Source organism: Chaetura pelagica, unplaced genomic scaffold (genome assembly GCF_000747805.2).
Source record: "Chaetura pelagica isolate M959 unplaced genomic scaffold, ChaPel_1.0 scaffold153, whole genome shotgun sequence".
Lineage (NCBI taxonomy): Eukaryota > Metazoa > Chordata > Aves > Apodiformes > Apodidae > Chaetura > Chaetura pelagica.
The window spans coordinates 1,787,365-1,808,336 of NW_009952707.1; the positions used below are offsets into that span (position 1 = coordinate 1,787,365).

The 20,972-nt window shown below is 36.2% G+C and overlaps 1 protein-coding gene across 1 annotated transcript in view; it reads left to right on the top strand.

Annotated features, from left to right (window-relative positions):
• The first annotated feature begins 2,063 nt into the window (after positions 1-2,063).
• SBF2 (SET binding factor 2) overlaps positions 2,064-20,972 on the top strand; it is a 208,442-nt gene continuing 189,533 nt past the window's right edge. Inside the window, exon 1 of the mRNA XM_009994267.1 lies at positions 2,064-2,144. The gene's annotated coding sequence lies outside the window, so the exon portion shown is untranslated. The remainder of the gene's footprint in view (positions 2,145-20,972) is intronic.

A 20,972-nucleotide genomic window follows, 5' to 3' on the forward strand; every position in this document is an offset into this window, starting at 1 on the left:
CTGTTCCTAAATAATTTTCAGGAAAAAATAACAGAATGCTATGTGTAAAAATACATTAACTGGAGAAAATGTGTCTTAATAAATTGTCAGATTGAGTCTACCTAAATGTGTTGTAAAATTAATTTTGAGTTTCAAGATAGATACAAACTCAGACTGTCTAGAAAGAAATTTAAAGGAAGTACTTTTTTTTTTAATCCACCACAACACTGATTTACAAGTTGCTTGATGCTAGCAGGCTTCAGTTGTGTCAGACTGAAAATTGTTTTTTATGGTGAGGCCAGGAGCTTAATGTATTCACTGCTGCTGCTGGGATGTCTGCAGATGAAACAACACATATGGGACTGCTACTACTAATGCAGAATTTGTACAGTTTCATGATGTCAGAGTATAGCTTTGAGAATTTCACAATAAAATGTTTAAACATTTTAATGTTTAATCTCAAAGCTTTATAATACGACTTCAGAGAAAGCATGGTCCAATTGAATGTCAGCATGGATTATTAAAACTTAACAGATCTTTAACATGGTATTTTGACTTGGCTTTTTAGGAAGCTTCATGTATAGTTTAATGAAAACTCCCTAAGTATCTGTCTTTATTTTAAATCAAACTTTGCAATGATATCAGCTTGGTTCCATGACTGCTCTGTTTCTCCTATGAGCTGCTTACTGGGTAAGGGAATACAAATACAGTGGTAGTCTCCTTGGGCTTGGGTTTGAATGTAACTGCTGCTTGCCTGGGTGGGTGCTGCCTTACAGGAGAGGGAACTGTTCAGCTCTGCTGCTTTTTCCTCCTTTTTGAAGTAGAGGAAAGAACAGGAATTTGGGCTTCTCCTCTCTACCCAGTGATTGACTTGCAAGCATGTATGTGCTTTGTCCGTGCTTACCTCTGAAATTATATTGAAATAATTCAAGAGATGCAGAAATTGCTAGAATGAGGACTGATGGATAGATAATATCACAGAAATCTTGTTTGTTGTGTTTAAAATACATGTGGAATGTTAGACAGGTCTTTGTGTGTGAGAAATACTTGGCCACGTTAAAAGCAGTTTCCTTCAGAAATCTGAATATTATTTTTCAGTGTGTTTGGTAGATTTGTAAGATATTTAAAGCAGAGAAGTTGCATTTTTCTGTCGGAGAAGCCAAGATTTGTGCAAGAGAAAATATGATTCTTCCTACTATTATGCTATGCTTTAAATGTGGAAAATGTAAGTTGAAGGCTGCTGATTGCTTGCCTTACGTTGTGTAGTGGCTCAGTTTAAAATGGTGCTGACTTGCAACATTCCTTCAAGAGATAATTGGTTAATGTAAGAATTGCTTTCACTTTGACACATTAAATTGTGGTGAAATCCAGAGCTAAAATTCAGTTTAAAATTATTTTTTTCCAAGATTTTCTCCAGGACTTCAGCAGGTTAAGAACGAAATTCATATTTGTGCATTCCTGTACCATTCAGGATGACATCACATTACAGTTGAATATTTGTGGTGTTTCTGAAAAGGTTCCCATCTATAGCACTGTGGTTTAAAAAAAAAGAAAAAAGACAATTTCATTAGAGAAGTTATCAGAAATTAGCAGTTTTTCTCTACAACGTTCTGTCTATGAAATCACTTGTCCAAGGAAACCAACTAGAAATATTGGCAAGAAATTAGCGTCCTACATAAATCATGTGGATTTTAAGTCTATAGACTTCTTTTGGAAGACTGCTGGTTGACAAAAGTTTTATTCCTTTTTAAAATATCACATCCATTATATTAGGTTTCAATTTACTGTAGGGAGAAACTAGAATTACCAATAATAATAATCTGTCACTTTGAAAGCATGTTGGGTGCAGGCCAGCTGCAGCTTGCAGCTTCATTTTATGTAGCAATGCCCTGTATTACTACTGGAGAATATTAAGATGGTGTTTATTTTGTAAGACTTGCAAGACATATTTGAGGAGCCTTTTCTGCCTCTTGTGAAACATTTCCTAATATTGGGTATATCCTGAATAAACCCTACAATTTTTGGCAATTTAAATTCCACCAGTTTGCCTTGAAGTAATTGAATTTTATCTTTCAGCAGGCTCAACAGAAGGTTTGGGAAAAATAATACAAAGATTTCCTCAGAAGGACTGGGAAGACACTCCTTTTCCACAGGGAATAGAGTTGGTAAGTTTGCGTTATTTTTACATAATTTTTAGAATTTCTGTCATGTGCAATTGGAAGATAAAACTGTCGTCATTCAGTAATGTGTATTATCTAACCTGTCAGGGAATGGATAGATATTATGTGAGTAGAGGAGATAGATAATATCTTTAAGAATAACTCTGGCTAACAGAAGATAATTTATTCTGGTAGATGTTCCTGGAATACAGAACAAGTTAGAAACAGTGCATTTAACATAAATGTTTATTTGTGTCAGTATCTGTATAATTGACTGTGTTTTTAGAATTATCCTTCAGATGGCAGATGACTTTCCATTGTTATGTTCAAATACTTTTTTCTTTTTAAATAAAATATTCCAATGAACTGAGTTGGTTAAAATGGTTAGTCTTTACCCTGTATTCTGTCCTTGGCAGATGGTGTAATGGGTGTGAACTAAACCCGTTGTCAAGTGCATTGAACAAGGCTGGTGTACAGTGATCTATTTTATATGCCCTTCCTGAGAATTCATTAAATGCCCCTTCTTTCCCTTCCTTGGTCTCATAGTGTGAGATGCAGTGGAGAGGTGTATCTTATGCATGCAGATCAGGGATTCATTAAACACGTCTCAAAGTCTTGCAGAGAAATAAAATACTGTATTCGTACTCTGCCAATTAGGTTTCTGAGAAGTGAGAGTGAAGCTGTAATTGCTGTGAACTCAGAAACTTCTGAGACAGGATGAGCTAGAAAAGGAGATGGCCTGTAGGAAATGTTGCAATAGAAGTTTTTGTACTGTAGGACAAAATCAGCTCCAGAAGACAAAGACATTACATTATTAAATTTATTACTTATGTTCAGCAAACATAGCAAGCTTTTAGCAGTAGGATACCTTTCAACAAGTGCTCAACTCACTGAGTCATAACATGCCATTGGCCAGGTGGTGTCTTCTCCAGTGAAAGAGAGGGCAGAGGATCTTGGCGTTTGCTGCTTGCTCTCTGGTGTAGCAGAGGTTTAAGAGTGCTGGTGTACATGACCGGTTGCTCGCTTTCTTCAGCGCTGTGGTTTTCATTTCTTCATAATCAAGCATAAGCCTTATATTTTTTGGGGAAGTCATACATTAATTACCAGTGTAAGCATTATTTCCGATACACGTGACGGATAGTTACAGTGTTTGTGGTACACTTGCATAATGTTACATTTGGCAATGTAGTGCTGTTCTGAAACAATGGAAGCTCCTGCTTTCTCTGAAGTGTTTCTACTGTTGTTACAACATTGTACCACTCTGTATAGCAATTGCTGGTTCCTCTAGCTGGTGATTCTCTGCTTAATACATGCTCAGTCAGCATGTTTTAGGTGACTGATGACCAAGTTCAGATAAGTAGCTTTTTTATATAGAACACACAGTTGTAGATCATTAGAAGAGATAAAAAGTTTTGGTGCCAAGTCTTAGGAATGTCTTCTTTTTTTAACTACTCTCTAGGGGTAGAACTAGATGGTTTGATCTTACCTTAAACAACTGCAAGAGTTTGAGTCATACTTGGATTTGTTTTGTCATACAAATCCTCCTTACCTATTTCAAACAAAGTAATGTCTGACTTCCAGTGATGTTTTAAAGCGGTGAAGCTTCTTATGCGATAGCTCTATACCCAAATGTGATTTCCTATATAAGTCTAACTATAGGATCTTACCACTACAAGAAATACCTTTCCAAAGGAAGTGTGTTGTTTTTTCTTCTTGATGGAACAAAACATTATTTTTGTATCAGTTCTTAAATGACTTATTAGGTAAAGCCACTAAGACTTTAAGTTGAGGACATCTATTCAGCCAGTTGGCAAAATTAGCAATTTTTTATTTGCTTTCCAAATGTGGTAATGGTAGAGATACTGCAAAGATCAAGTACTGAAATAAATCACTTCTGAAAATCAGGTCTTGGCAGGATGTTTTTTTCAAGGTTTTGGATGAATGTGACATGAATCAGCCTTAATTCATGGAAAGAAGAAAAGATATGTTATAGTTTTTCTGTTTGTCACTGTAAGGGATGCTTCTCTGAATGCAGGATCTTTATGGAATACATAGTTTCTCTGAAATGGGAAAAGAGCAGCGCTTTGTATCTGAAAAATGTGTCAAGCTCTCTTTATTGTGTTTTCCAGAAGGACACAAAAGCCAAAGCTTTTCAATGCATGGCAATTGAAGGAAGATATGTTGAGAATCATGGAGATCTTCAACTGGTTATTGAAGATCTCTCTCTCCCTTCCCCCTTTGTAAAGTGAATTATTTGTCTGTCAATTTGGACTCTTTTATTTTTTATTTATTTTTTTTTTTGCCAAATAATACAGACATTGAATCAGATAATTTGTCTTGGAAACTAAAAGGTGATATTATCTAACAGTCATTTCCCATTCTTTTTGTTAATGGTGTTTTATGAAACAAGGAAGTAATGGAAATGACCAATGCTCACCCACAAAGCTTTAACACTTTAAGATGAAAAATGCCTTGTTTGGACTCCTTGTGATCTCCATAGCTTGTAGAGATGCTGTTAGTCCAAGCTCCCACCCAAAACAAATGGACAAATTCCTCTCTGAGACTTTTGTGGAGGTCTCTTCTCTTTCCCCAAAGCTGCATGTTGTGCCAGGCTGGGGAAGGATTAAGAGTTGTGCAGGTAACGTTTAAGTTAAAAATTAAAAACACAGCAAATAATTTTTGCTTCTTGGAGCCCAGTTTTGAAAAATGGGCTAGAAGGGGAAAAACTGTGCCTAACAGACCTGCCCTTGGCTAGGTGCAAAGGGATAATTTTGAGAACATCTTATCTAGAACAGATCATGACCCTGTTTCAACTTTTACTTTTAGCTTTGACTGTTTGTACTTCTGTTAATTTGGCACAAAAATGTAGCGAATTGGGTCATTATGAAATGTAATTGCAGTTTGAATTTTACTGGAGAATGTTATGTTTGGTGTATATATATTCTGTGTTAAAGGTTAAAGAGTTAATACTGAAACTGTTTCTGTTTTTATATGTGTAGCAAGTCTGTTTTGGTCTTGTTTAACAAAAAAAATATGGAATAAATACGTTGTCCAAAATCCAACATTTCAATTTATTAATTTTTATTGAAGTCAAGTGTTTTAATTTCTCTTTTTGAGTAGATTGTGTGTCTTCTGGTGGTGACTAGAGCCATGAGTTTAGGTTGAGGGAAAGGTGCTGTCAGTAGGTTTCAGTCAGTGTGTCTTCTAGGGCTTCTACTTGTCTGCATCTCATCAAACTACCTGAAGAGATTAAGCAAAATCTTACACTCTTTGCATTTGCCATTTCTCTAACACAGCTTTCAACTTTGTTCTGTTTATAACCGAATACAGAAACTTTAATAAGTGAGCACCTGCAAATTGCGGTGAAACATACCTGAAGAATTTTGTAGTGGATTATTGATCACTACAGTAGTGAGTAAAGGGCCCTAATACTTTTTTACTATTGTTGATTTGTAATAAAACTGAGAATAAAGTATGATGTGTGTTAACGTAACTGTGACTTCACAAGATGTTCATCTTTGATTTGCTAGACCTTTTGTGGGCTATTCAAGATGAATATAGGCAACATTTTTTTATAACTTCAGCTTAGAATCCGAGCATCCTCACTTTGACAAGTACCAGTACTTTTTACTAACAGATGCAACTCAAAGTGAGTTTTCTCAAGTTTTATGAAAGTAAGCTGACTTTGAGGTGTAAAGATCTATACTCATTCATAAAAGTTTATGAAGTATTTGGCTCAGGGAAGTATTTAAGTCATTGCTTTTAAAAAGAACACAGTGAGAACATACCAACCTGATAAGTTACCCCCCCATGGTATTTTAAATGAACATATTTGGGTATCCTTCTCCATAGCATGTCTATTTCAGAAATAAACAAAAAAAAAACCAGTTATGTCAACTTTATGCAGATACAGTTTAAGTTTAAAAACAACCCTCTAAAATCAGGTGAGGTATATAGAGCCGTTTAAAATTAGGATTATCAAACTTCTTGTTCTTGCTTATAGAAAGAATCCTTGAGAGAGTATATTGGTCAAATGAGTTAGTTTTATATTTCTGCTTTTTTTTCTTCCTTATAATACAGCGTTAATTCTGCTATATACTTTTCTAGATGTCATAATTAGCTTTAAAACAAAGGAGGAAGCTTTGGTATGTCATGTTACACTGTATACTTATTTTTGTCCCAGGCTAAATTAGCTAAACTTGGTGTCATCTGCATTAGTGAGTTTTGGGAGGGCAACGTTAATTAGGCCAATGAAAGTCATGCCTAAGTTTAAACTAGATGAAATGTGTTTGTGCTGTTTGTGAGTAGTAGGGAAGAAAATTTTCCATTATAACCAATGGTGGTGGTACTAGAAGTGTCATGAATTAGTAATTTTTACTTCAAGTATGTGCATGTACAGAAATGAATATATATATCTAGACAAGCTAATCACCCATCCAAATAATGAAATTAGAAAACGTAACTGTACATTGTGAAAACTTATTTGAAGAAAGCTTACATATATTAATTGTTGGAATGAGCATATAACACTATCTTTGCTGTAGATCTTAGCATTTCTGCAGCTTTGAGCAACTTCAGATATGAACTCTCAAACCGACATGAAGTATGTATTTTATGAAATACTAGATTCAACTATCAAATTCCAACTAAGCTGAGATATGAAAAAATAAACTGAGGAAAAGCAGTATTTAAGTATATTCAAAGTATATCTGTAGTTAGAGCAACCTGGTAGATCTTGGTCTTTTGACAAAATTGTACTTCATAGTCCTGGACAGATTTCCACAGACATACCTTACATGTGACAGCTACATGTCTGAGATCTTAAGTGAATATATAGAATCATAGAATCATTCTGTTTGGAAAAGACCTGTAAGATCACCATGTCCAGTGCTAATCCGTATTCCTAAGCACCAAATCTACATGTCTTCAACACTTTCAGGGGTGGTGATACAACGACCTCCCTGGGTAGCCTGTTCTAGTGTTTGATAATCCTTTCAGTGAAGAATATCTGATCTAACCCCCTTCTGGTGCAACTTGAGCCTGTTTCCTCTTGTCCTGTCACTGGTTAATTGGGAGAAGAAACCAATGCCCACCTGACTACAACCTCCTCCCAGGTAGTTATACAGAGCAATAAGGTCTCCCATCAGCCTCCTTTTCTCCAGGCTAAACACCCCCAGTTCCCTCAGCTGCTCCGAATAAGACTTATTTTCCAGACCCTTCACCAGGCTTGTTGCTTTTCTTTGGACAAGCTCCAGCACCTCAATGTCCTTCTTGTAGTGAGGGGCCCAGAACTGAACACAGTACTCGAGGTGTGTCCTCACCAGTGAGTACAAGGGGACAATCACTTCCCTACTCCTGCTGGTGACACTATTACAGATACAAGCCAGGAAGCTGTTGGCCTTCTTGGCATCCTAGGCACACTGCTGGGTCATATTCAGCTAGTAGTCAGTCAACATCCCTGGGTCCTTTTCCTCTGGGCAGCTTTCCATCTACTCTTTTCCAAGCTGCTATTGGAGCTACTACTATTGGAGCTTCATAGTGCAGTCAGGGAGAGGAAAGCTATCCAAAAAAAACCCACCAAAACCCAACTAATTTGTCTTCATAGTTGTATTGAAAAAACAGAATTTCTGTCACTCACCTGTAGACATTTTAAGGTAAGCCAGGTTTTAAACTAGTTAACTCCTAAACTTCAGGAGATGCCCAGTGCTGAGTCTCTGAAAATCATTCCACATGCTGTCAGAAGCAATACTTTTAAGATTCCAGTGCTAAGCACTCGATGTTATTTTGTTCTTCTACTTTGGTGTAAGGCATCTTTTCTAGGAAAAATCTAATACTTGAATATTCTACTGTGTATTTTAAATAAGACATAAGAGACAAACTGGGTGGCAGATTAGCCAGTTAAGACCTGAAGTGATTAAAGTTTTAAGAGGGTTAATGTTTAAATTCTGCAGTCGTAGCTAGCTGTTCTGTAAGCCAATTTTTCTGCAGCATTTATACTTTTAAGGACCTTATTATTATTGTCTGAAACATCCAATTAACCCAGTGCACTGGGTCTCCTGCGGAGATTTTCCTTTCATGAGTGTTTTTCCTCTTTCCTCTCAAACTTTTATCTTTCAAGAATTGTTACATTTGGAATTATTTAATGAACAACTGCATGACAGATCTCAGTGTAGTACTTAAAAATAGACTTTGTTCTTCTTTCAGTCTCTTGACATAGCAGTACAGGTGATTTCAGCAGTTAGTAGAAAACAGATGATAGCATGAATGCTAACTTTATTATTGGAGTTATATTATGGACTTGGTTTATATTCTTTTAACTTCTGTATATTAGCCTCCAGTAGAAATCTTAGTGCCATAAATGTGATATATTTTATAATGTCTCTGCTGTGCTGTAAAAGAGTAATATTCTGGGTTTAGAATCCCACTGTTTTTACTGAGTAGGTTTTAGCTCCTGAATTTTGTAGGAAATAATTTGGTATTGAAATCTAAGGACTTGGAAGTAGTCCTTCTGTAGCAAAACTTAGTCTTACTTGACCAAATACTGTGAAAGGATGCAATTAATGGTGGGGTTTTTTTGTGTTTTGTGGTTTTTTTGTGTGTGTGTTTTGTTTGCAATGGGGGAAAAAATTATAACACTTTATAATACAGTCAGCTTTTTTAGTAAAAATGGTCATGTATTGGTGTGACACCTGTTTGGAATTGCAACTCTGTAATCTTTCCATGAAGATTACAAAAAAGTCTTGAAGTATAACCTTTTTTATAACTATCAAGATGTTTTGAGATACCTATATTTCATGCCCCATCTCCCTACCCCCTGGAAGATATTTTAAGTTAAATTGTTTTCACATTTTCTGGTGGAGAAAGCCATTTCTCTAAGCTTTCTTAAGAACTACAGATGTTTTTATAGTTCTAGAATTATTTGGGTTACTTTTCTTCATTCCTGGCGTCTGTTGGCTCCACAAAAAATACTTGGCTCTATAAGATGGTCTTTTCCACTTCAGCTCTGTATGTGATTCAGTATCTGTATTGCCTCTCCGTAAGTTTTTCTCATCTTGTTTAAAAATTAGAGGAAAGACTACAACACGGACATTTCTGTGAGTCTCTGCTTGTGAGGATTTTGCGTAACAGTTAGGCAGAGGAGATTCTGAGACCCACAGTTAAATCATGTGGTATTGTAACATTTACAAAACACTGTGAGTATCTTGGTATTTTCATCTTATAACTAGTAGACTTGTACGTGAGAATTTTCTTCTCATAAAAGCAGGAGACCCTGCTTTTCCTGGGGGTCCTGAAATTTTGGTTATTAAATACTTTTTGATGTTCGTTGAAGAGCTCCATATGTAATGATGAAGGTACTCACTGAATGTAGTGATGCAGTTGTAATAATGCTTCATTTAAATAGTATTATGATGGTGGAACTGTGTCAGTACCATCATCCTTACTCTTTGAGTTCCCTCTTTTTGAGGGAAAGTGTTTGAGAATGATCTGTAGTTCTTCTCAAAGTCCAGCCAGTCTAGTGCTCTTACACAGATGTGGTGTTTTTGTCTCCCCCATGCTTCTCTGAGCATTGAGCCTGCAGGATTATGGAGCATTCTTAGTGCTGTTCAGTTTCACAGAGTACAAGACTAGTGCATAATATCATTGGAATAAATGGCTTTGTGGCTAGTACGTTTCAGTAAAAAAATTTAACCTATCAGTTTTTCCTACTATCTGCTTAGTGTGAATGCAAAAACATTTGTCAATATTTTCATGCTTGTTTAGAAGAACTAAGAGATGACTAAAAAGGGAGAGCGATGTATAGCTTGAACACATGGTATGAAAGTGGTCTGTATCTTCAGAAACCAAAATTAAAAGGAGAAATCCTATTGAATTTAAATTTTTTGAGAGGAAAAATCACATGAGAAATTTTATCTTTAAATTCTTTGCAGCATTGTTTTCCTTCAGAACTTTACAGAATAGCCTGGCTATCAGTGTGCTTTGTCTTTTTCCAGAAGTGTTTGTTTACACTTGAAAATTAACTTGGGTGAGGGTAATACATGATCAGAAAGTGCTCTGTGATTTTTGAATAGCTGGACATGTTCTTAACATCAGAATAGGCTCTTTATTCTGAGTTACCTATTCCACTAATAATAATTAAAAATAATTTCAGAATAATTCTTCATGAAGACAAATCATCTAAGTTTGGGATGCAAGCAATAATTGATATATTTGGCCAGAAAGGCACAAATCAGTGTACACTTTTAAGTCAGTTAAAAGTATTGTAGGTGCTGTGCATTCTCAGCTTACAGCACTGTTCTGATGTTGTCCCAGCTGCACAGAAATGGAGATGTATCTTTTTGCACTGTAACATCCAGATCTGCTGTTATACAAACCCACTATTTTCCAATTGTTTCTTGTGCTATATGCAGTTGAGGGTCCTTATCCAAGTTATTAAAGTACAGATGATCGTATTTCTCTATCCTTTGTCTTGGCAAACAGGAGTGTTGTGCATCTTGAGCTAAGTGTGAATTGGACAAGTTTAGCATTTGAAAAAAGGGAAACACTGTTCTGAGATGGCCAAAGGTTAGACATGAGAAGACTTCAGATAAATAAAAGGAAGATAATAAACTGTTCTAACTATTCTTTGGGAGCAAGGTGAGTAATGGTGAATGGGTTCTATAGCAAAGAAGATTTGGTATAAACTGTAAGAAAAGTTTAAATAGATGGAGCTCTCACTGCTCAGAATGACGTTTTTGAGCAGTATTATTTGTTTTTAATGTTAGATAGATACAGGAATGACTTGTGTGAGGCTAATAGTATGGCATGAAAAGGGGAATAACTTGAGCAGTCTCCCGAGGTTCTTTTTAGATTTGTTAATCGGAAAAGCTAAGCCTTTACTTCTCTGCCTGCTTATTTGCTTCTCTGCAGAGAGACAGTAGTAAGTCATTGGAAAGATACTGAACTGAGACATCAGAATGCTGATGAGTGAAGAAATCTCTGTGGATTTCTGAAATCTGTGTGACCTGTGTGAGATCTGGTCTTTGGATATTATTGTCAGGTGTTTGTCCTTGCTAGTAACTACAGCAAGCTTTTTGAAGAGTTCTTTCTGTCCCTGTCAGATCAGGTTCCTGTAATTACCATAGAGTAAGAGAGAAAATTGAACTTGGACAAATGTAACGATCCAGTAAGGCATTAAAGTGAAGTACCTTAGAAAAACTTAGAAATTTGTTGTTTAAAATTTCCATGCTTTGTTTCAGCTCATTATTACAGATAATTATTTGTCAGCCTTCTGTAGGAAACTGGAACCTTTTTTGCTCTTTATATGCTGTAATTTAAGCAGTTTCTTGACTGAAGTGTCTGTGGGTTTTTGTTGGTTTGGGTATTTCTGTTTGTCCAAAGAGCTGAAAAGTTGTGTGGTTTCGGAGAGATCCAGGAAGCAGGAGTGTTGTCTATTGAATTTATATATCCAGTTGTCACAAAGCTATACTTTCTAGGGTTGTGTAAAGGAGCAGAAAGGCAGATAATGTGCATCTAATCAAATACAGTCTATTGGGCTGAATACAAGATTGTGAAATTTGAACTGGGTCATTGAATGTGTTCTGGGAATCCAGAAATAATTTATCTGTGCAGTTGATTCCTATGACTGTAAATCAGTTTGGAATGTTTTCTAATAGCTCAAGAAAATAGACTAATAGCTCAAGAAAAAAAAAAAACTATTTTGCATTTTTCTGAACAAATTTGCTAATGATTTGCATTTTATTAAAGCTGGTAACTCTTCATGCTAAGAATAAGTAGTACTTGTAAATCTTTATATTTCCCCAACCCCCCAATTTGACAATTTTTAAAATTTGTACTAATATAATTTTTGTCATGTTCAATGCAAGTTTCTTTTGCTGGCTTAAATAATCTCAGTAGTTTTAAAGATTAGCTTCTTCTTTCTTGATGCCTTTATACAGTGTAAGTGCTTATTCGTAATACGTTATAAAACATGTGTCCTGGTTGTTTCCTTGAAGGAAAAAAAAAAAGGCAGCAATAAATATCAAGATGTCCCTTCATAATTTTGCTGCAGCTCATTGTATCAACCCTTTAATTATCCGGTTAGAAGCAAAACGGAAACATTGGTGCAGAGACTTTTTGCTGTTTCCAGTTCATATAACTCCTGGTTTTCCTTTCTGGACTCTGCATGGGGCAGAGCAGCTGGGTGATCTAAACGCAGGCTTCAGCAGAAAGCGGCTGATTTCGGTGGTTCAGTGTTTGACTGAGACTATATCACGCAGAGCTGTAGGGGAAGGAATTGGAGGCTTGAGTTTCCAATTTTTTTCTAAAACATTGGCCTCAATCACCATCACTAACTTAAGTGCCAGGAGTTGAATTTGTAAATCCTGAGGTTGGGGATGTTTGCTTGTTTGTTTCTAAAGCAAAGACTGCTCAATATTGTTCTAATATGGTTTGTTGGTTCTGTATTTTGAATAATTGCATAGAATTGGCAAAACCATTTGCAGATCTTTCAGTTTTTATTGTGCAACCTTTTTAGACTCTGCTGGTTTGGTTCTTGCACGGTTTTGGTAGCAAGGTTTCTGAGCAGAAGTTCCCCCACAGGAAGATGGCAGGCTGTTATCCCCTGGAGGCACCAGGAGGGGCAAATGTGGACTTGCAGCCCATGAACTTGGATCTGCAGCTGTGGAGGACCCCCATGCCAGGGGAAATGACTGTTCCCAAAGCAGCCTGTGATGCTATGGGAAGCCCATCCTAGGGCAGCTTGTTCCTGAGGGGCTGCACCTTGTGGGAAGCACTTACAAAGGAGAATTTTGTGGACTCTCTCCCATGAGAGCAACCCTGTGATGAAACAGGCTAGGACTGTCTTAATTGCTTTGTAAACATCAGAAATAAGCGGATGCAGGTCAAAATGGTTAGAAGTGGCAAATTTCTAAGATGAGACTGTTAATGCTGTAATCTAATCTATGAAATGTTAAAGCCTTGTTTAATGTTGCTAAGAGGGACCTTTCTCAGGTATGTTCAGTTGCAGTGCCTTTATGTTTTTCAAGGACATGCTGTCATAGGATCACTTCAGCAAGTACTTTTTTTTGTGGATAATGGACACCAGGGTAAAATAAAAAGGAATTTTTCTGTATCAGCAATAGAGTAATAAATTAAACATTTGGACTGTCCCCGGGTATGGATCTCTGAACCTCCATGTTTCACAGATTTGGAGAGAGTTCAAGACTTTAGTTGTGCTTAATGCTACTTCTATGATGATTCCTTTATGGTTTGTAATTCTTTCTTATACTGCAGCTCATTAAATCTGAGCTGCAGAATGAACCTAGGCAAAGAGGAAGAATATTGATTCTCAAATTTTCTTTTGAATGGCTTTTGAAACTTATTCTCAAGAGTTTCCCTGACTGGGTATCGCAAAGATTGCAGGTTTTAATGGAAGTTGAGAACATAGGACACGATATCCCCCATTAACTTCTGTACAGGGGCTTATATCTCAACTGTCTGTTTCAGTATGGGCTCTTACTAGATTTCTTCATTTCTGCATCTGTCTTTGTTTGTTTCTTGTAGCTACAATGTTTTCCCTTAGGGGTAAAAAAAAGTGGGTAGACTTTGAAATGTCATCTAAGGTCTTCATGTTTCCCTAATATAAATATCCTCTAGTGCCTATCTCCATTTTGTTTGACTTTGAGAAAAGGTAAACCAAACCCCCAAACACCTCCCTAAATATTAAAAAGATAAACTTGATTTTTGTCATGGTCTTGAGGTGATTTTTTTTCCATTGCACGTCTTTTGGATTTATGTATTTAAGGTACTACTGATGTTTTTGGATTAACTTTTCTGTCCAGGTTTTGTCATACAGGTGTCCTCAGATGACTTGCTCACCTTTTCCTTGTACTGTCTGTTTTCTAACCTTCATGGGAAAACATTTATGTCAACCAAAGGAGGTACGAAAAATAGGTCATGCTCAGATACTGAGCAAGTTTTCAATTATTCTCAAGTAAAAAAGAGTGTTCTTTTTTGTTGAAAGTATACATATTCTGACTTGAATCTGCCAAGTTACTTGAATTAAAGCAAATGGTATGTACATAAAATTAGGAATAAAGCAATTTTAATGTAATAAATTGTCTCCACCCCCAAATAAAGTGATCCACTGTTTTACTGAGCTGCTAATATTCCTGTTGTCATTCTGCAATAATTTAGTGAATTTAGTGAATTTAGTATAAGAACCAGCTTTAACTGGCTTTCCCCCTCGTCTTCTCCTACCAATATCTTCAAAACTTAAACTTCTAGCCCTTTATCTAAATAAAGGCAGTTAAACCCAAATTTAGTGTGTCCATTTTAGTGTGTCTCTAAAATAAATTGGTGGGACAAGGTTAGATTATGTCATTACTTTGGGTTGACACAGTATATTGTAGTATTAAAAATACCCAGTTATATTAGTATTTTGTTGCTTTATCTTAGCCTTAGTGCAGGAAACACAATTTTATTTTAAATATATATATATATAAAAATTCAAAATCACAGACTTATTCTGGTTGGAAAAGACCTTTAAGATAATTGAATCCAAACATAACCTAACTCTACCAACCATTAACCTAACTCTATCAACTCCAATGCTTAAACCATGTTCCTAAGCACCACATCTATATGTCTGTTTAACACCTCCAGGGAGATGGACGTTCAACTACCTCCCCAAGCAGCCTATTCCAGTATTTAATTACCCTTTTCAGTGAAGAAATATTTTTTAATATGCAACCTAAACCTCCCCGGCACAACTTTTCTCTTGTCCTGTTACTTGTTAGTTGAGAGAAGAAACCAACCCCCACTTAGCTACCACCTCTTTTCAGGTAGCTACCACTCTCTTTTCAAGAGAGAGTGATACATTATCCCCTCAGCCTGCTTTTCTCCAGACTAAGCACCCCCAGTTCCTTCAGATGCTTCTCATAAGACTTGTGCTCTAGACCCTTCACCAGCTTTGTTGCCTTTCTGTGGACTTGTTCCGGTACCTCATTGTCCTTCTTGTAGTGGGGGGCCAAAAACTGAATACAGTCCTTGAGGTGCAAATTTGGTCTAAGAGAGAATATGTGTTTCTGTTATTTCCTGGAAAATCTGTTATATTTTTAAAACAAGCAATATTCCCCTTCTGTAAGTGGCATACACAAAATCAACCTCACTTCATTTTAACTGTATTGTTTCCTTTTCCACAGGCATTATTATAACATGTGGTCAAGGGAAGGGTTCATTAAAATAATGGCTTATAAGCTTAGAATGAAGAATGAATTAGATTTAATATCAAAATAGAAGGATAGAAGTGGATACTGAAGTTACAGTGTGCATTTGTGACCTCAATGTTTTTAACATTCTTCGAATACCAGATTTGTCTAGTTCTCGGCATCACCTCATAATTGTTCGCTATAACTGCATACCAGAAAAGCTTATTTCACAATTATTTTCCTTCATTCTGGCGCAGTTAATATACTTGTAGAGAATTGTTGGCATTTGCAATTTTTAAGATTTGTTGTGAGACAGTTTTCCTATCTGCTTCATGTCTTGTATATTGAATGTGATCATCTTCTCTCAAATAACAGAGCAGTTGGCAAGACCTCTCAAAAAGTAGGTGTGGAGAATACATTCTCCCCCACCCCCAATGTAGATATTTTGCTCATATAACCAATGTGTATTAGCTGCAGCAATTTCTACATGATAAGCTTTTGAGGATCTACAGTGAATTATCGTATTTGCACTGAGTAATAAAAATTGCTTGGAAAAATCACATGTTGCTGGGTTTGGTTATGGCTGCATTATTTATATAAGCATGTGTGCAAATATTTCTGTTCTGATATTCAAGTTTTCTTTCATGTTCCACTTTCATCAATAGTATTAAAAGAATGGGGGTTTTTATCATTTCAGGTCTGAATGTCTTTAATCTAAAAGATGAGCAGCATTTCAAATTGAGTAGTTGTGAAACTGGGAATATTGTAATTAATTAATATTGTAATTTTCTTTGTTTTCTTTGTACTACAATTGTAAGTGCTTCACATGAATTGCGACACTCTTATCAGTTTCTATAACCAAAGAGATATTAAATGAAAGGAAATCCATTAAATAATATTATTGTCGAGTTTGATCAGGCTGATGTTAGTTTCTTGTAAGAAACATCAAGCTGATGATTAGTTTCTTGTAAGAGCATGCTTCAGCTGAAGAAAGTAAGTAGTTGAGTTATTTTGAGTGTGCCTGAAAAATCATATTGCAGTCATAAATTCTGTGGAATCATTTTAGTTGGGTTTATGATGAAGGCATATCAGTGTTTATTTTGTTTATTATGGCTGCCACAAACATGATTTTGTCTGTATTTTGTGTAGCAAACCCTAAGTATTTAGTATTCAGTTGAGTGTTCAATAACACGTTTCTCAAAAATGTTTCAGTTTACTTCCAAGGTGAACAGTGATATAATTGTAAGAAAATATAACTGAATGTCAGATTTTTGTACTGACTTTGGCTTTAGACTGCAAGTAGAATAGTGGTGTGCTCAGCTAAAACCACTTGACTCCTCAGTCCCTTAGTTGGGTTGTGAATTAATAGAGATGCTTGGAGCGGTTTGGATTTATTAAACTGTTTATTGGGTTGTTAAAATTGAAAGGCAGAAGCAATTCAAGAAACCTAAGAGCTTATTTAAAGGTTTTTAGCTTCACTTTGTCTTTCAAAACTCAGCATTACATTTACAAGAATGCTTCAGAGTTCCAGGGAACAAGAGATCCTTTTCATTGGCTTTCCCTTTGTAGGAACTGGGAGTGCATTCATTGACACAAGTATTTTTTTAACAGTCTGTATTTGTAATGTGATGATGATGGAAAAAAATGGTTAGAAATGGTTACCTGAGCAGGAATATTCAGTGGCATGTTTTATGGGTTTTTTAAATGAAACTTTTGAGATTATCAGTCACTAAATAGGCATATATTTTAAGTATCCTGATTTCGTTTCTCAAATACATAGATGTGATCTATACTGAAGCATTTTAGGGTGTGGGACAATAATTAAATACTTCTTGTATTATTAAGGTGTGTCATTATTACGGCATATGCACACCCTCTTATGTCTTATTGCTTAAATATGATAGTGCTTAAAAGCTTTCCTTTTGAAGTGTTCATTTACTGTGATGAGTTAGGTAACAGCATATTTATGTATCTTATTTTACCTTTTATGGATGATACCTTACTTGTGGGTTGCAAAAGCAATACTGCAGTGAAACCTTAATTAAAATAAGGATTGGATATATTAGTGGTTTCTAAAGTGTGTTTGAAGAAGGAAACTTAATGACTCTTGTCTCATCAGATTATCAATGTTAAGTGTGGCAGTAAAGAACATACCTTTTCAATTTTAGTTTTGTAGTATTTTTTCTTGCACTGGAGAAAGGGAGAACAGAATGGTCCTAACTGAGTCAGCTACCATTTTGTTTAATTACAAGTTACTCCCTTCTTGAGATTTTCTTGTTTAAGAGGGTGAGGTTGTTCACTGTGCCAGCACTGATTCAGAGTGAGAAGTCTACCCAACTTGAGCTTCAATTTAGAAGGACATAAATTAGATTTTTAATGTGAACTTAATATATATCAGACCCCAAAAAGAGAGCAAATGCAGGTCAGATGCATGCTTTGTACCGAGACAGCTTCAGGATGACTTGCTGTTTAAATTTCAACCTAGTAGCAAAAATCTGACTGTACAATTTCTACAGGGTTGTGTTCTTATTAGTCTGGTTATGTTACCTTCCACCTAATGGGAAACATGAATTTTTGAAGGCTATATTTTAAGCACTACATTTAGCAGTGTAACAGATAAATAGGTTTAGATCTATTAATTCTGCTGTAACTAGAAATGTTATGCTGTTGATAGTTGATCTACTTTTTATGGTCATGTAGGGTTTATCGGAAGATGCTGAACACCAGCTCTTGGCTTCGTGAGGCTCTTTTAATAGTTGCATTGAATAGCAAGGGAAATATTGATAAGTAAGGTTAGAATGAAAGTTGATCAAGTTTATTGTCCAGAGTCCGACAGGAATCAGCACTGGGTAGTTTGAGGAGTATGAGATATCGTGAGATGACACACTTTTGCTTCTTTGAGAAATATACTGGTGTATGCTGCTCTAGGTTTAAGAGGCTTCCACAATGACAGGATCCTTTTGGGCTAATGAGTATGGTAGTTCCTCAGGAGCATCTACCCTGTTTCTTTGACTGAAAGTTTTTTAGCCTGTTACTCTTTTATCTGTTATAGTCCTTGGCAATGTGTTCTGCAATTTCACTATGTTTTGTGAAAGACTTCTATATGTTTTACACCTACACATGATAACTTCATATAAAGTTCTCTATTTAATTTTAATGAGAAATAAAGAATTAGTAAGTCTTTATGTTTTTGATTCTGTTAATAAGTATGTAGATGTCTGTCCTATTCCAGTCCTAGAGCATTTTTTTTCCAAGATGGAGGAGCCTGTCTGATACAGGGTACTTGGGTACTTTTTTCTTGGGTACTTTTGTTATCCTATGACTTTTAGTTCAAATGTATCTTTTTTTGAACTCCAGAGACCAAAATGTGTGTTCCTCCCAGTTCTTTTCAAAATAATTTTGAGCCGTTGAATTCCTCCCTCCCACCCGCGGTTACTGAACATTACAGTGAAACACATTTCAGATTCTCTTTTCTGAGTGGTAAGTATGTAGATGTTTATGCATTTAAAGATCTTTCTTCTCATGTACTTTAGTTTCCACTTCTCAGGAATAATGGAGTGCTTTGTTATTCAGTTACTGGGTATTGTGAGACCCCTTCATGTACTACCACAAAATACTTTGTCTTCTGTAGACTTAACCAATTAACTCTTTAATTTTTTTTTTATATGTTCAGAAGTGGTCTGCAGGAAGCAAAACAAAACTCTCTGTCAATCAGCCCCAGCTACACATGCACAGGTCTCATCAGAGATCTTTGTGAATATGTTTTCTTATCTGCCTCCATGGGAATACCAACTATTTATTCCTAATTTTAAAAATCAGTTATTAGTCCAGAAAAGAACTGTTATCCTGTAGCACAATGATTTAATTTAATTGAGGTTTTTTTGGTGAATGTTCTTGCTAAAAGATTTTTGGTTTTGAAAAGTGAACAATGTTTTTATATTGAGTACATCCATTTGCTTTTGTTGAAAAACTGTAGATGGATGACTTTTGATTTTGTTGTAAAGAAGGCTTTCTCATTCTTTTCCAGTATAATTTATTTATCTGCAAGGTTACTAGTTCTGTAGATTGACATTTTCTATGTGTTTGCTAAATGTAGAGCAAAAATTCTGAATAACTTGCATGTCCTTTAAAAATGGATGAAACATTAGCCCATCTTCCAGTAACCTGCTATAGTCTCCAGGGGTAGAAGCTGAAAACCACAATTTATGGCTCTTTTAACTTCATATTTTGCTTACACAGAACTCTTGGAATTATACTGTCTGTTCCTGGTAGTTTGATACTTTCATTTTCATTTTCTAAAATCTTCTATATCTTCCTCTCCAAACTACAGTTCTGTTCTGGGAACTGCCCCAGGCACTTCTCAAGGGACCAATAAGCTCTTGAATAGTCTTGTGTGATCATTTTACCTTTGTCCTTATTTTATCCATTTTCTTCACCACATTTTACAAGCTTTCTACTTTTGAAGCATTTTGAAACATTTTAGTAGTAGTTTTTATTCCTTAGCAGGCTCTTCTAGCAAATTTCTCCATTAATTTTATTGGTAGTTTTATATTTAACTTGCTAGAGTTTATGCTTACTTATACTTTGCTCAACTTGGTCAAGACTTTTTTTTCTTTTTTTAAAAAAAAAATTCCTGGTAGTTAATTGTACTATTTCCAAAAAGTGATTGTACCTATTCTGGGATATTAGGAAAATAAGTTTTCCTTAAAATACACAGTGTCAGACTCCTCAGAACAGCATTCTGTGTGCACCTACCTCTTGAAATGTACTATGACCTCAACAGACTTGAGACTTCCCACCATTTCTTTAGGAATAATCAAATCTACATGAAGTTGGTTACATTGACACTCAACAAACAAATTGCTACAGGTTCTTGCTGGTAGCAATTAAATTCCTACTCCCCTGCCTTTAGAGCCTAATTTTCCTTACAAGCTGAGTTCATTGATAAATCCAAGGGATGGAGCACTTCTCTAATAAAGACAGGCTGAGAGATTTGGGGCTGTTCAGCCTGGAGAAGAGAAGGCTCGGGGAAGACCTTATAGTGGCCTTCCAGTAGTTGAAGTGACCTACAAAAAAGCTGTGGAGGGACTTTTTAACAGGATGTGTAGTGATAGGATGAGGGGTAATGGTTTTAAGCTGGAAGATGAGAGAGGTAGGTTAGACATTAGGAAGAAATTCTTTGTTGTGAGGGTGGTGAGACACTGGAACAAGTTGCCCAGGGCGGTTGTGGATGGCCCTCCTTGGAAGTGTTCAAGGCCAGGTTGGATGGGGCTTTGAGCAACCTGTTCCAGAGGGAGGTATCTCTGCCCATGCAGGGGGGTTGGAACCTGGTGATCTTTAAGGTCCATTCTAACCCAAACCATTCCATGATTCTGTAATATGATGATGATTGCTACTGTGAGGGTGTCCTCTATTGAAAGAGATTCAAGGCCACTGGTGTCCAGGTCCTATCTTAGAATAATGCTGTCCTAATGGAAGGCTTCTCTGTACTGCAAAATAAACGGAGACTTGAAGTGGGACTGTTTTGCATAGCCTTGTTGGCCCAGCGTGGGCTGACTGACCTGCTGCTTTCTTGGCAGAGAAGCAGCTACCTCACATTTGGAGGAGCAATGCTTGGCTGTAGCTCCTCAAGGCCACTGTGTGGACC